The following is a 14810-nucleotide window of genomic DNA, read 5'->3' as shown; positions in this document are numbered from 1 at the left end:
CAAAAGGGGTTTGTCAGGGTAGTTTTAATTTTTAATTACAGGTGCAGTGACCAAACTGATGGAAGGAGATCATTCATAAGATGCAGACTGAGACCAGGAGAGAAGGCTTCAAGAGCACCAGATGGGCGACCAGTCTTATCCCCAGAGATCAGAACAAGAGCTATTGAAGAGGCACATGGGTTACAGAGAGCACAGCTTGCTGCAGGAAGCTCGCTGCTGGAAGCCTGGTGGGTACGTCTGAAAGTGATCAAAAGAAAGTGGTCGAAGCCGAAGTAGACAGGACATCGCACGCTGTTTCACTGAAGGGCAAAGGCGAAGCCGGGTAGCACTGGAGCCAGTGTGCAGTAGCTGAGGAGCCAGGAAGGTCGGTGAAGGAACAAGGAGCAACTTGAGCACCAAAGGGGGAATCGAGCCCTGACTCAAACGAGTCAGAGAACACCCAGACCTCAACCACGGGGGCAAAGTAATCCCGTGGTCTGTGGCAAGGTCTCAGGGTAGTCTCCCCCTGAGACTGAAGAAAGAAGAGGAGGAAGAACGCAGAGACTCACCCCACGCTGGAAAAAGAAGACTGAGTGAATAGATGTTGAAGGTTGTCTACTCCACACCACCCTATTCAAGCAGTTAAACTGATTTTATCTTAGGAAGTGGGAAAAGCATTCACACAAAGAGAGTCCGTCAGGTTTAGGAAACCAGTTTTCACCCAGGATGAAGGACACGTGTGATGTGATCTCTCATTGGAGAGGTAAAAAGGGGAATTATTGAGAATAGAAATAAATAAACTTAAGTTGTGCGCTATTTGAACAGCTTGCCTGCCTGCAGCACTAAAGGACTCCGTGAGAGACGTCTGTCTCGCCCTAGCAGCACCTGTCCCTCTCCTCCTCTTCAATTCGCCTCAACATACGCTCGTCATATTCTGTGATATGATTTACTCTGAGGTGTTTGACAAGGTTAGTGGTGTTGCCACAACCATACATGCCAACCCTCCCGATTTTTCTGGGAGAATCCCGAATTTCAGTGCCCCTCCCAAAAATCTCCCGGAGCCACCGTTCTCCCGAATTTCTCCCGATTTTCTCCCGATTTTCCACCCGGACAACAAAATTGAAAAACCATATCGCAGAATTCATAGTGCGGCCCAGCCAATTCCAGCTACTTAGTTTTAATATTACTCTTGTGATATCCTAAGACCAAGGAACCACGGAGACCATGTTTAGCTCACAGTTGCTTCTTTATTAAGAGAACCGGGGCATGCGCCCCACAGACTGAAAGCTCTCCAACCACTGTTGCCCCCTGGTGGACAAATCCCTGCCACAACATAACATTCCTCCCCCCTTAAACTGGAACTACTCTGTAGTTTTAATCACTACAGAAAATACCCATAACCAAAAACTTCACCTTTATAAAAAATGCAACAACCTCGTCCCCAGCCTTTATTGAAATTTCACTCCGTAATAATGAACCTTTAGTCCAACAGTCTTAGGTTAACCTATAACAGTTCACCGTAATCACGGCACAAAGTCTCTCAGGTGCTCCGGCTTTCTCTTGGTCCTTTGCGATCGCCGTAACCCAGTGGCAGGTGATTCCAGCGAATCACTACTCTCCATATGTGGCTTCACCACTGGTGTAACTTGCACCTCTATGTGTCTCTCATCCTCGTCTCCTGTCTCAGCGCTGATGTTTGGGGCTGCCTTTGGGGGCTCGCCTGGGTGGCCTTCAGGCATTCCTGCTGCCAGGCACGGCTCCAGGCGGGCAAACAGCTGATCGACGTGACGCCTCACCACTGTCCCATTGCCCAGCATCACCAAGTAGGAAACAGGCCCCGTCATCTCCTGTATAAGTCCTGGTATCCATTTTGGTCCTCTGCCATAGTTTCTGGTATATACTGTGTCTCCAATAACAAACATGCGCTCCTTGGCATGTCTATCATGATACAGTCTTTGGCTATCTTGTTTTGCTGTCACTTTTTGTTTCAAGTCAGGGTGTATGAGATCAAGAGTACACCTCAACTTCCGGCCCATCATCAACTCAGCGGGAGACTTCCCTGTTGTGGACTGTGGTGTGATTCTGTAACTAAACAGAGCCCTGTTTAACTTGGTTGCCAGTGTGTCTCCAGTACTCTTTTTCATGAGTTCTTTGAACGTTTGCACTGCTCTTTCTGCTAACCCATTGGAGGCGGGGTGATATGGAGCGGAGGTGACGTGAGTGATTCCGTTCTTTGCCATGAACTCTTTAGTTTGTGCACTTACAAAACACTGGGCATTATCTGAGACCACCATCTCAGGAAGGCCGTGCGTGCTGAAACAGTTTCTCAGGCAGTCTATGGTTGCAGCTGCTGTAGCGGATGGAACTGGATACACATCTAACCATTTGGAGTGTGCGTCCACTATTACTAAGAACATTTACCCAAAAACGGGCCCGCATAATCGATATGTATCCTTCTCCAGGGCTTTTCTGGCCACTCCCAGGGGTTGTAGCGGTGCGTCTTGTGGCCTGTGTCTATGTTCTTGACATGTACTGCAGGACCTCACCTTGTCTTCAATGTCATTCTCCATATGCGGCCACCACATGTAGCTTCTGGCCAGGCCCTTCATGCGGCTCATTCCTGGGTGTGACTGATGTAGCTGTTCCAAAAGGGGGCGTCGACCTCGTTCTGGTATCACCACCCTCGCCCCCCCACAGCACACACCCATCCTGCACACTCAGCTCCTGTTGTCTCTGTCTGTAGGGCTGAAAATTAGGATGCTGCGTAGTGGGCCATCCTCTCATAGCATACTCACGCACTCTGGAGAGTATGGGATCTTTGGTTGTCCATCTTTGCAGCTGCTCAGATGTCATCACGCCCTCCTGGTCCTGATCTACCATCAACACTTGGTCCTCAGCTGCCACCTCTTTAGGGAGGTTCTCTGGAAGAGGGAGACGACTCAGACCATCAGCATTACTGTTATTTTTGCCTTCTCTGTATTTAATGACATACTCATAGGCTCTTAATAACACTGCCCATCGCATGATCCTCTGTGACGCCATCTGAGGGACGGCCTTCAACTCATGGAACAAACTTATCAATGGCTTATGATCCGTGATAATCATGAACTTCCTGCCGTACAGGTACTTATGAAAATACTGTACACCAAATATCACAGCCAATCCTTCTTTATCCAGCTGTGAGTAGTTCTTTTCTGCTGCATTCAGGGTACACGATGCAAACCCAATGGGTTTTTCCTGACCATCTGGCATGCGGTGAGCTAGTACTGCTCCCACTCCATAGGGGGACGCATCGCAAGAAAGAATTAAATCCTTTTGCTCATCATAGTGTACCAATACACTGCTTGACTGCAACAGTTCCTTTGATTTGCCGAAAACCTTCTCCTGTGCTGGTCCCCAACACCATGGTTCCCCCTTTCTCAGAAGCTTGTGCAGTGGGGCCAACAGTGTGGACAAGTTTGGCAAGAACTTATTATAGAAGTTCAACAACCCCAAATAAGCTTTGAGCTCTGTCACTGATTTTGGGGGTGGCGCCTCCTGCACTGCTTTCACTTTTGCCGGCACTGGATGTAAACCGGTCTTATCCACCCGATGTCCTAAAAATGTCACTTCCTTCTCCATGAATTGACATTTGCTCCTTTTTAAGCGCAGGCCCGCCTCCTCCAAGCGCTGCAGCACTCCAGCCAGTGTTTGAAGATGTTCTTTGTCATTCTTTCCCGTCAGGATGATGTCATCCAGATACACTGCGACACTGGTCAGACCTTGCAACACACTCTCCATGGTGCGCTGAAAAATGGCAGGACTTGAACTCACACCAAATGGCAACCTGGTGTATGTAAACAAACCCTTGTGTGTGTTCACTGTGACATACTTTCTAGATTCCTCATCAAGTACAACCTGTTGATATGCGTGACTCATATCTAACTTGGTGTATTTTTCTCCTCCTGCCAGCCCCGCTATCATGTCCTCCATTCGTGGAATGGGGTATTGTTCTACAGGCGACACCTTGTTAACAGTCAGTTTGTAGTCACCACAAATTCTGGCGCTGGAGTCTGGCTTTAGTATGGGTACAATGGGTGCGGCCCACTCTGAGAATTTCACTGGTTGGATGATCTTCTCCTCCAACAGTCTCTCCAGTTCCTGCTCCACTTTCTTTTTCATAGCAAACGGAACTGATCGGGGCTTATAGAAGCACGGTTTGGCATCACTGGCTACATGTATCTTTGCTGCAAACCCCTTCAGCGTTCCCAACTCATCCTTAAACACTGTTTCATGTCTGGCCAGTATCCGCTGTAAGGCATCATCTCCGCCTTCTATCTTATGTACAGGTTGCCAGTCTAATTGGAGGGCCTTAATCCATCCCGACCCATCAAACTAGTTCCAGCCCCTTCAACCACCACCACATCCAGTGTTTTCTTACTGTCTCTGAATTCCACCTGCACTTGGGCTGCTCCCCACACGGGTACCTTGTGGCCTCCATACGTTCTCAGTTTGATTCCACACTTGCTTACTTTGGGCGCCTTACTGCCTTCAAAAAGTTTTTTAAATGACTCCTTCGACATGATAGTGTAACCACAGCCTGTGTCTACTTCAAATGTCACATTCTGTCCGTTTACTTTTAGCTTCTGTCTGATGGGTTCTTCCCTTGGGATGCTAATCTCCTCATGCACATTATACATAGTCACACTTGCCTTTATGTGGTGCATTTCAGCTCCTTCTTCCTCACTCTCCACATTCTCCTCTTCCAAGAAATGGGCTTGTTTACCTTGTCTGCCACGCCCTCCTTTTTTGTTCCATTTTCATTCGGCAGACCCTTTTTATGTGTCCCACCTTTCCACAGTTGTGGCATTTTTCTGAAACAAACTTGCAGTCCTTGGCCACATGATTTAGCCCTCCACATCTGTAGCACTTCCTGACAACCTGTTGTGACGTCGAGCCGCCGTCCTCCATCTTGTTCACGGCTCCTAATCCTTTAGTGAATCGCGACTGTTCTGTCATGCTCTTCAAATCCACAATGTCTCTGTTAGCAGCCTCCATTGCTTGAGCAAACTTCAGCGCCTTTTCAAATGTTAGCGAATCCTCTGCTAACAATCTGCGCTGTATTCTGTCGTCACTTATTCCACATACTAAACGATCCCGCAGCATCACCGTCAGGGAGTCTCCAAAGTTACAGTCCTGTGCGAGCTTCCTCAGCTCCGCTACATAATCGCCCACACTTTCCTCCGGCCTTCTATTCCGTGTGTTAAACTTCCACCGGTGCACAATTTCACTCGGCTTAGGGTGAAAATGATTGTTCAACAATCCCACCAACTCAGCATAAGAACGATCCCCTGGCTTGACCGGACTGAGTAGGTTCCTAATCAGGGCATAGGTCTGTGCGCCCACGCAACTCAACAGTACCGCTCACTTCTTCTCCTCCTCCTTAATATCATTCGCCACAAAGAAGTAATCCAAAATCTCACAATATTCCTCCCAGGATTGCAGCTCGCTGTCGAACGGTGCCACCGAGTCCAAAGTGGTAGCCATTATTCCACACCGAGGGTTACGCTCCACTTCCCACAGATGCTAGCGCTGTACCACTTGCCAACCTCAGTTCATAAGTCACTTAGCACGGTGTAACTTCACAGCAAAACCTGGCTTTTACCCTCATCGCCATATGTGATATCCTAAGACCAAGGAACCACGGAGACCATGTTTAGCTCACAGTTGCTTCTTTATTAAGAGAACTGGGGCATGCGCCCCACAGACTGAAAGCTCTCCAACCACTGTTGCCCCCTGGTGGACAAATCCCTGCCACAACATAACAACTCTTATTTCTCTTTCTGAGTCGTGTTGAAAATAGATTCCGTAATATACATCAGAGTTAAAGAGAATATAGTTTGGTCGAAGATCAGACACCAGCGAGGGAGGATAAGAAGGACAGACACAACAACATTGTCATCCCCTATGTAGCCGGTGTATCAGAAAAACTCAGGTGAGTTTTCTCCAAGCATGACATCCCAGTGTACTTCAGACCCAGCAACACGCTCAGACAAAAACTGGTTCACCTGAAAGACAAAACTCCAAAACACAGACTTAACAATGTGGTGTATGCTGTACAGTGCAGCGAGGAATGCCCAGACCTCTACATTGGAGAGACCAAACAGCCACTTCACAAGCGCATGGCACAACACAGAAGAGCCACCTCCACAGGACAAGACTCAGCAGTCCATCTGCATCTGAAGGATAAAGGACACTCTTTCGAGGATGCCAATGTTCACATTTTGGACAGAGAGGACAGATGGTTTGAAAGAGGAGTGAAAGAAGCCATCTATGTCCACTGTGAGCGACCATCTTTGAACAGAGGCGGGGGTTTACGACACCAACTGTCTGCCATCTATAATCCAGTTTTGAGTTCCCTCCCCAGACGCCTTAACGCCCACTCACATCCTGGGCCATCTGACCTCAGGAATTTGCATGATAAGGTGGGGCCAGGTTTCACAATGAGCTCACCCGAAACCCTGGCTGATTGGGACCCACACCCAGTTTCACACCTTGGCTCAGGCGATTAGAGGATCATCAGGGGGTCCTTTTGTCCCTCTGTGGGGGGATACTCCCACTAGGTTTAAATCTGGGACTCCCCACCATTTGACCTTAGAACTGAAGAAGCTTCTCGGATGAGAGGTGAAACGTCTTCAAGCAACTTAAAGAAGTCCAGACGCTTTTCTTTGCAAGCTCCTTTGACTACGATGACCTGGATGACTGAGAACCTTCACAGACATAATTTGGGATTGTAATATTACAATATGGCCGTTAATGGGTGTAAGAAGGCCTGGAATGGGAACAAAGAACTGGGGTGCAGGGCAGGAGGACAATCAACCCCCACCCCCAGGCCAGGAAGCAAGAGTTACTGAGGGTGAGGGGCAGACAAAGGGGTCAAACGGACACTACCTTAAAAGGAGATGGGGGTCAGGGTGTCAGCACCCTTGGCCACTGTACTAGTGTATTTCCATTGTGGGGGTGTTTACTGTAGGGGGGGAGGAGACCAGAGGTTATAACTGTAACTGTTGTGTGGAGTTCTTTAGATCAGCCTTTAGCATAGGACTGCATAGGATGCAGTGTGCTGATCTCCAGATGGATCTGTAAGAATAATGGGTAATAAAAGGATTGTGTAAAACATGGAAACATCTCAGCGTGATCTCTACCAGGACCAAAAGAATTGCAGACACCGGCATTGTCTCAACAGTCGCAAAAAAACTTATACATATTTTCAGGTGAGAATGTAGCTGTGTAAACTTCAAATATCTGAGCCGACCGACACATCATCTTGAAACCCCCGCGATCTTTCGCTACTCGGGTTAAACATGATATATAAGTCACTTTCATAACTTAAAAATGTTATTGTTTGGCTTTTTCAGTGTTTTATTTGTTCATGAGTAAATCGGTTTGGCTGAGATTAAAGTTATTAGATTAGATTCAATTAAATTTAACTTTATTAATCCCTCGGGAGGGTTCCTCCGGGGCTTTCACACAGCTGAATAAACGTCAAACAGAAAATGATTAAACAGAAGTTTGACACGGTCGAGAGTTTACGTCAGCGCCCGGTTATACAGGGAGTGCAGAATTATTAGGCAAATGAGTATTTTGTCCACATCATCCTCTTAATGCATGTTGTCTTACTCCAAGCTGTATTTGCTCGAAAGCCTACTACCAATTAAGCATATTAGGTGATGTGCATCTCTGTAATGAGAAGGGGTGTGGTCTAATGACATCAACACCCTATATCAGGTGTGCATAATTATTAGGCAACGTCCTTTCCTTTGGCAAAATGGGTCAAAAGAAGGACTTGACAGGCTCAGAAAAGTCAAAAATAGTGAGATATCTTGCAGAGGGATGCAGCAGTCTCAAAATTGCAAAGCTTCTGAAGAGTGATCATCGAACAATCAAGCGTTTCATTCAAAATAGTCAACAGGGTCGCAAGAAGCGTGTGGAAAAACCAAGGCGCAAAATAACTGCCCATGAACTGAGAAAAGTCAAGCGTGCAGCTGCCAAGATGCCACTTGCCGCCAGTTTGGCCATATTTCAGAGCTGCAACATCACTGGAGTGCCCAAAAGCACAAGGTGTGCAATACTCAGAGACATGGCCAAGGTAAGAAAGGCTGAAAGACGACCACCACTGAACAAGACACACAAGCTGAAACGTCAAGACTGGGCCAAGAAATATCTCAAGACTGCTTTTTCTAAGGTTTTATGGACTGATGAAATGAGAGTGAGTCTTGATGGGCCAGATGGATGGGCCCGTGGCTGGATTGGTAAAGGGCAGAGAGCTCCAGTCCGACTCAGACGCCAGCAAGGTGGAGGTGGAGTACTGGTTTGGGCTGGTATCATCAAAGATGAGCTTGTGGGGCCTTTTCGGGTTGAGGATGGAGTCAAGCTCAACTCCCAGTCCTACTGCCAGTTTCTGGAAGACACCTTCTTCAAGCAGTGGTACAGGAAGAAGTCTGCATCCTTCAAGAAAAACATGATTTTCATGCAGGACAATGCTCCATCACACGCGTCCAAGTACTCCACAGCGTGGCTGGCAAGAAAGGGTATAAAAGAAGAAAAACTAATGACATGGCCTCCTTGTTCACCTGATCTGAACCCCATTGAGAACCTGTGGTCCATCATCAAATGTGAGATTTACAAGGAGGGAAAACAGTACACCTCTCTGAACAGTGTCTGGGAGGCTGTGGTTGCTGCTGCACGCAATGTTGATGGTGAACAGATCAAAACACTGACAGAATCCATGGATGTCCTTGCAAAGAAAGGTGGCTATATTGGTCGCTGATTTGTTTGTGTTTTGTTTTTGAATGTCAGAACAGAAATGTATATTTGTGAATGTGGAGATGTTATATTGGTTTCACTGGTAAAAATAAATAATTGAAATGGGTATATATTTGTTTTTTGTTAAGTTGCCTAATAATTATGCACAGTAATAGTCACCTGCACACACAGATATCCCCCTAAAATAGCTAAAACTAAAAACAAACTAAAAACTACTTCCAAAAACATTCAGCTTTGATGTTAATGAGTTTTTTGGGTTCATTGAGAACATGGTTGTTGTTCAATAATAAAATTATTCCTCAAAAATACAGCTTGCCTAATAATTCTGCACTCCCTGTATTTTAGATAGCAAGGAGCAGACAGCAGAGTTTCACTCCACCGAGGGAGCTCGTGCAGTACTACCCGGCTTTCTTTAGACCGCGAAGGCCAGGTCCTCAGGTGTAAGCAGCTTCTTAATTTGGACACCACCGCTGTTTACGGGCCGGCCAATAATAACGGTGACATTTAACGTATTTTATCCGATAGATAAACCCTGTAAAATGTATTTACCGCCCCCTCCCCCGGCCCAACAGCCCTTTTGAATGTCTCCCTAGTATGGCCACAACACCTCACTCTTGGAGCACTTTTTGCCACATGTATCGCAAACCATGTCTCAGCTGTTTGTGGAGGTAAAATACGTCCACACATGACTCCAATTACGCTCAGCCATTGCTGTGAGTCAAGGGGCTGCGAGACATTTATTCAGCCGTATTTCGCACATGACTGAAAGGTGGAAGAGGAAGTAGTTCCTTTGAATGTAGACAATCCGAATGTTATCGTTTCCTTCCACTGTGTTCCTGTTAATGATAAACTACAAATTTAATCTAAATTACTAAAACATCAATATTTTAATGTGAGAATCGATATATTTTTCGTATTTTTCACATTTTTTTAGTATGTGACACGTGGTATTGTACGACTTTAAAAAAAATAAATGATTATAATGGAAAGCAGCTTTTACAATTTCATTTTACTATGGTCATGCAAGAGAAATTACTCTGGTATTACTTCACTTATATTTTTATTGTTGAATATTCTTTTTCAATTATATTAACTTGTAGTTTCAATTCTATGGTCTTTTAGATTCTATAATAGTACCATAACAGTGGCACACGCAGGTACTGAAACAACAAATTCAAAGAAAAAAGAAGATTGCTGCTACTAAAACTGACTAAAGTTAAAATAATGTCTACATCTTACTCCTGAAAAATACAGAGGAGCACAATCTCTTTGGTCACAGAAAGACTAAATCTTTTACATCAGATGGCAGAGGGCACTGCAGACATTCAAGTCTAAATCCTTTTTTAATATTTTGTGGCAATTTTGGATGTAACTCGAGTTTTCAGCAACTTCTTTAATGACTCTTTGATCTCCTGTGTCTGAAGAACATAGATAATCGGGTTTAACATGGGAGGCAATACAGTGCTCATAGAAAGGCTTATGATTCTAGCATTTGGATGTATTACACTCCCAAACATATACACAAATGTAAATGGAAGGAAATAAATTGCCACTAATGAAAGGTGACCTGTGTAGGTTTTGAAAGCTTTCACTCTTTCCCTAAATGTAGAAATTTTTGACAAAGAATAGCCAATACAGCAGTAACTTCCCACGATAAATGCCTAGTGGAAACCCAAGAATTATAACTAGTGGCCGAACCAGCAAATGCATGATTGGGGGTATTATCATTGCAGCCAAGACGATACATAGGACCATGATCACAATAGTAGCTCTGAATAACAACAGACTTACAAAAAGAAAGTCTTGTGAGAAGGCCAGCTGCAATGAGTATAAGAGTTATGGCAAGAAGCCAGAAAAAAGCGATCAAAGATAAAATGAGCCTGTGGCTCACTCTCATTTGATAGTGCAGCGGGTACATGATAGCCATGACTCTGTCAAAGGACAATACAACCAGATTAAAACCTTGCATAAAAATGAAAGTAAAGCAGAAAAACATGAAAGTCAAGCAGTCATTGTAGGAAATATAATAATGGTTAAACAGAAAAAATGTCAACAACCTTTGGAACCAAAGCAGAGCTACTTAACAGGTCTGTAAATGCAAGGTTAAAAACAGCAATATATTTAGGACTTCTCAACATGCGATCCAATGTTATTACAATCATCACTAATGTGTTTCCCACCACTGCAAGAATGTAAATAAAACACAGAAAGACAAAATAATATCTAATATTAGGTATGCCAATAAAACCACTTATTATAAAATATGCAGGTCGCACAAAGGTGATGTTGTTCTCAGCAGCTGAGTTAATCAATGCCATGTAAAGAGCTTCTGTTAATCTTCTATAATTCTCTGTACTCATTTGTGTAGGCTGCCTCTAGTTTGTGAAGGCTAGCTACAAATATAAGCAGAGCAACTTTGTGCTCTGATACTTATAGCAGTACTCTGTTCTCTTGTGTACTGCTCTCCTCATGTGTGTGCATGTGTGCATAGGGTACACAATTCAGCAGCCAGCCAAACACCATTCAAAATATATAATTATAGCGTCCAAGCTCCAGGTGCTTTATTTTAGGTTGCAGCTGTACAGCAGGTCACAGTGGTTGTATTGGACTACCTGGGTTCACAAGTGTTATCCACCCACTTAAAAAAAAGAAAGAAATAGGCTTGTCCCTTGTCTTCTTGGCAGCTAAAGGTCAATCTCATAATTCCCATTCATTGCTAAGACTTATAATATTATTATTGTTAATAATAATAACTTAATTATATCACCCTTTCGAAACATCAAGTTACAGTGCTTTACAGCTCAAATAAAAGCAACACATAGAACAGATAGAAGTTAAATCTACATGTTAAAACATAGAGACCCATAAACAGGCATATAATCAGCCATACTGAGGGATATTCATCCCTACATACACGCATACATGGCTAGAAGGCCCTGGTTAGATCCAAAAGGTCGGCTGCATTGATAAGGTGTGCAGGGGCCTGTCCATGTAAAGTTTATATGTTAATAACATAATTTAAAGTGGATTCTGAATTTCACTGGAAGCCAGTGAAGGGAAGCAAGGATAGGTTTAATATGTGACTGCTGGCTAGTTTTCGTTAGCAGCCTTGCTGCTGCGTTCTGAACTAATTGAAGATGAGCTATGAAAGAACTGAGAGATATATGTGAAAAGTGAATTGTAATAATCAACACAGGAGAAAATTAAAGTGTGTACTAAAAGTTCAAGATGACAAACTCACAGTAAAGGGTTGTTGTTCGCAATATTTCTCAGATGAAGGAAACAAGACTGGGTAACCTTTGAGATATGACTTTCAAAATTCAAGTGTTGATCTTGGTATCAAAAAGGATACCAAGGTTTTTAACCAGATGATTTGATGGTATTAGCGAGGGCACTGATGTACTGGCTAACTTTGAATGTTTGGGCCGAGCACTAGAACCTCAGTTTTACTTGAATTGAGATGAAGGAAATCAGAATACATCCAATTAGCAACACATGAGCGGTGCAGATGAGAACATACATTGATTAATATGAATTCATATTACTCATTTTACAGACCCAGCTAGTCTTAAAGTGTCCAACAAGATTTTGATGTAATGTAATATAGGCGAATATTGTGTTTTCCTGACAATGGACCTGACCTCTGCCTTTCATTCTGTTGAACTAGAGATGGACCGATCCGATATTACGTATCGGTATCGGTCCGATACTGACGTAAATTACTGGATCGGATATTGGAGAGAAATAAAAAATGTAATCCGATCCATTAAATATCAAAAAAAGCACCTCACAAAACTTGCGACATGGCGTAACTCAGCTCATAACCGTAGCACCTGTGCAGTGTGTCACATGATAGAGCAGCTGTGTGTATTTGTAGCCTCACTACCAAACCAGCATTTCATCTCCGAGGAAGTTATCCCAGAGAGCAGTAAAGCAAGTGTGTAAGTTCATCTCTGAATGTTTTTAAATCATTCCCACGTTAAGCTTAACAACCGATATATGGAGCAACTGCCTCTTCTCTAGTGATGTGCGATACCACTGATTTCCTTTCCGATCCGATACCAAGTAATATCCAGGGTGGTATCGACGATACTGATCCCATACGATACTTTGTACAGAAACTTATTTTATTTATTGTATCTCAAATTATAGCGTCATAATGATTACAGGACATCAGATTACTTGTTCTTATCACTTAATAATGCAGAGTTCATCATATAGAAATAAATAAACTTAAGTTGTGCGCTATTTGAACAGCTTGCCTGCCTGCAGCACTAAAGGACTCCGTGAGAGACGTCTGTCTCGCCCTAGCAGCACCTGTCCCTCTCCTCCTCTTCAGTTCGCCTCAACATACGCTCGTCATATTCTGTGATATGATTTACTCTGAGGTGTTTGACAAGGTTCGTGATGTTGCCACAACCATACATGCCAACCCTCCCGATTTTTCCGGGAGAATCCCGAATTTCAGTGAAATCTCCCGGAGCCACTGTTCTCTCGAGTTTCTCCCAATTTTCCACCCGGACAACAAAATTGAAAAACCATATCGCAGAATTCATAGTGCGGCCCAGCCAATTCCAGCTACTTAGTTTTAATATTACTCTTATTTCTCTTTCTGAGTCGTGTTGAGAATAGATTCCGTAATATACATCAGAGTTAAAGAGAATATAGTTTGGTCGAAGATCAGACACCAGCGAGGGAGGATAAGAAGGACAGACGCAACAACATTGTCATCCCCTATGTAGCCGGTGTATCAGAAAAACTCAGGTGAGTTTTCTCCAAGCATGACATCCCGGTGTACTTCAGACCCAGCAACACGCTCAGGCAAAAACTGGTTCACCTGAAAGACAAAACTCCAACACACAGACTTAACAATGTGGTGTATGCTGTACAGTGCAGCGAGGAATGCCCAGACCTCTACATTGGAGAGACCAAACAGCCACTTCACAAACGCATGGCACAACATAGAAGAGCCACCTCCACAGGACAAGACTCAGCAGTCCATCTGCATCTGAAGGATAAAGGACACTCTTTTGAGGATGCCAATGTTCACATTTTGGACAGAGAAGACAGATGGTTTGAAAGAGGAGTGAAAGAAGCCATCTATGTCCACTGTGAGCGACCATCTTTGAACAGAGGCGGGGGTTTACGACACCAACTGTCTGCCATCTATAATCCAGTTTTGAGTTCCCTCCCCAGACGCCTTAACGCCCATTCACATCCTGGGCCATCTGACCTCAGGAATTTGCATGATAAGGTGGGGCCAGGTTTCACAATGAGCTCACCCGAAACCCTGGCTGATTGGGACCCAAACCCAGTTTCACACCTTGGCTCAGGCGATTAAAGGATCATCAGGGGGTCCTTTTGTCCCTCTGTGGGGGGATACTCCCACTAGGTTTAAATCTGGGACTCCCCACCATTTGACCTTAGAACTGAAGAAGCTTCTCGGATGAGAGGTGAAACGTCTTCAAGCAACTTAAAGAATAGAATAGAATAGAATAGAATAGAATAGAATAGAATAGAATTCAACTTTATTGTCATTGCACATGCACAGGTACAGGGCAACGAAATGCAGTTTGCATCCATCCAGAAGTGCTTTAGTGATATAGATATATTACAGTATATATTAGCAATAATATAGATATGTGAGTATATTACAGAAATGGGTCTATTATGGTATGTTATAATGTACACGGTATGAAGTATGTTGTGAATATTCTATAACTATAAGTATGTACAGGCTGTAGTGAGTACAGGCTATGAACAGGATATAAATATGAAAAACTATACAGAATATGAAATAAATAACTTTACAGAATCTGAGATATACAGCTATACAGAAATGGGAACTATGCAAGTTGTAAACAGTTGTAGGATTAAAGATTATCGAATGTACAGAATGATTATTTACACAGAGCTATACAGTAGTGCAGTTAAGATAAGTGAGGGTGTAGATAGTTTCTACAGAGGCTATATAAAGTGCTAGTGGTTGTGAGTGGTGGTTCAGTCCATGTTATTATTGTGTGTTT

The 14810-nt window shown here is 43.9% G+C and overlaps 2 pseudogenes; both read right to left on the bottom strand.

The window, feature by feature from the left end:
* Window positions 1-1171: 1171 nt before the first annotated feature.
* LOC120734078 lies at window positions 1172-5505 on the bottom strand (annotated as a pseudogene).
* A 4381-nt stretch (window positions 5506-9886) lies between these two features.
* On the bottom strand, window positions 9887-11102 carry LOC120734060 (annotated as a pseudogene).
* Between the last annotated feature and the right edge of the window lie 3708 nt (window positions 11103-14810).

This window comes from Simochromis diagramma, unplaced genomic scaffold (assembly GCF_900408965.1).
Source record: "Simochromis diagramma unplaced genomic scaffold, fSimDia1.1 OVJJ01000216.1, whole genome shotgun sequence".
Classification (NCBI taxonomy): domain Eukaryota; kingdom Metazoa; phylum Chordata; class Actinopteri; order Cichliformes; family Cichlidae; genus Simochromis; species Simochromis diagramma.
This window is presented reverse-complemented; position numbering and strand designations above follow the sequence as displayed.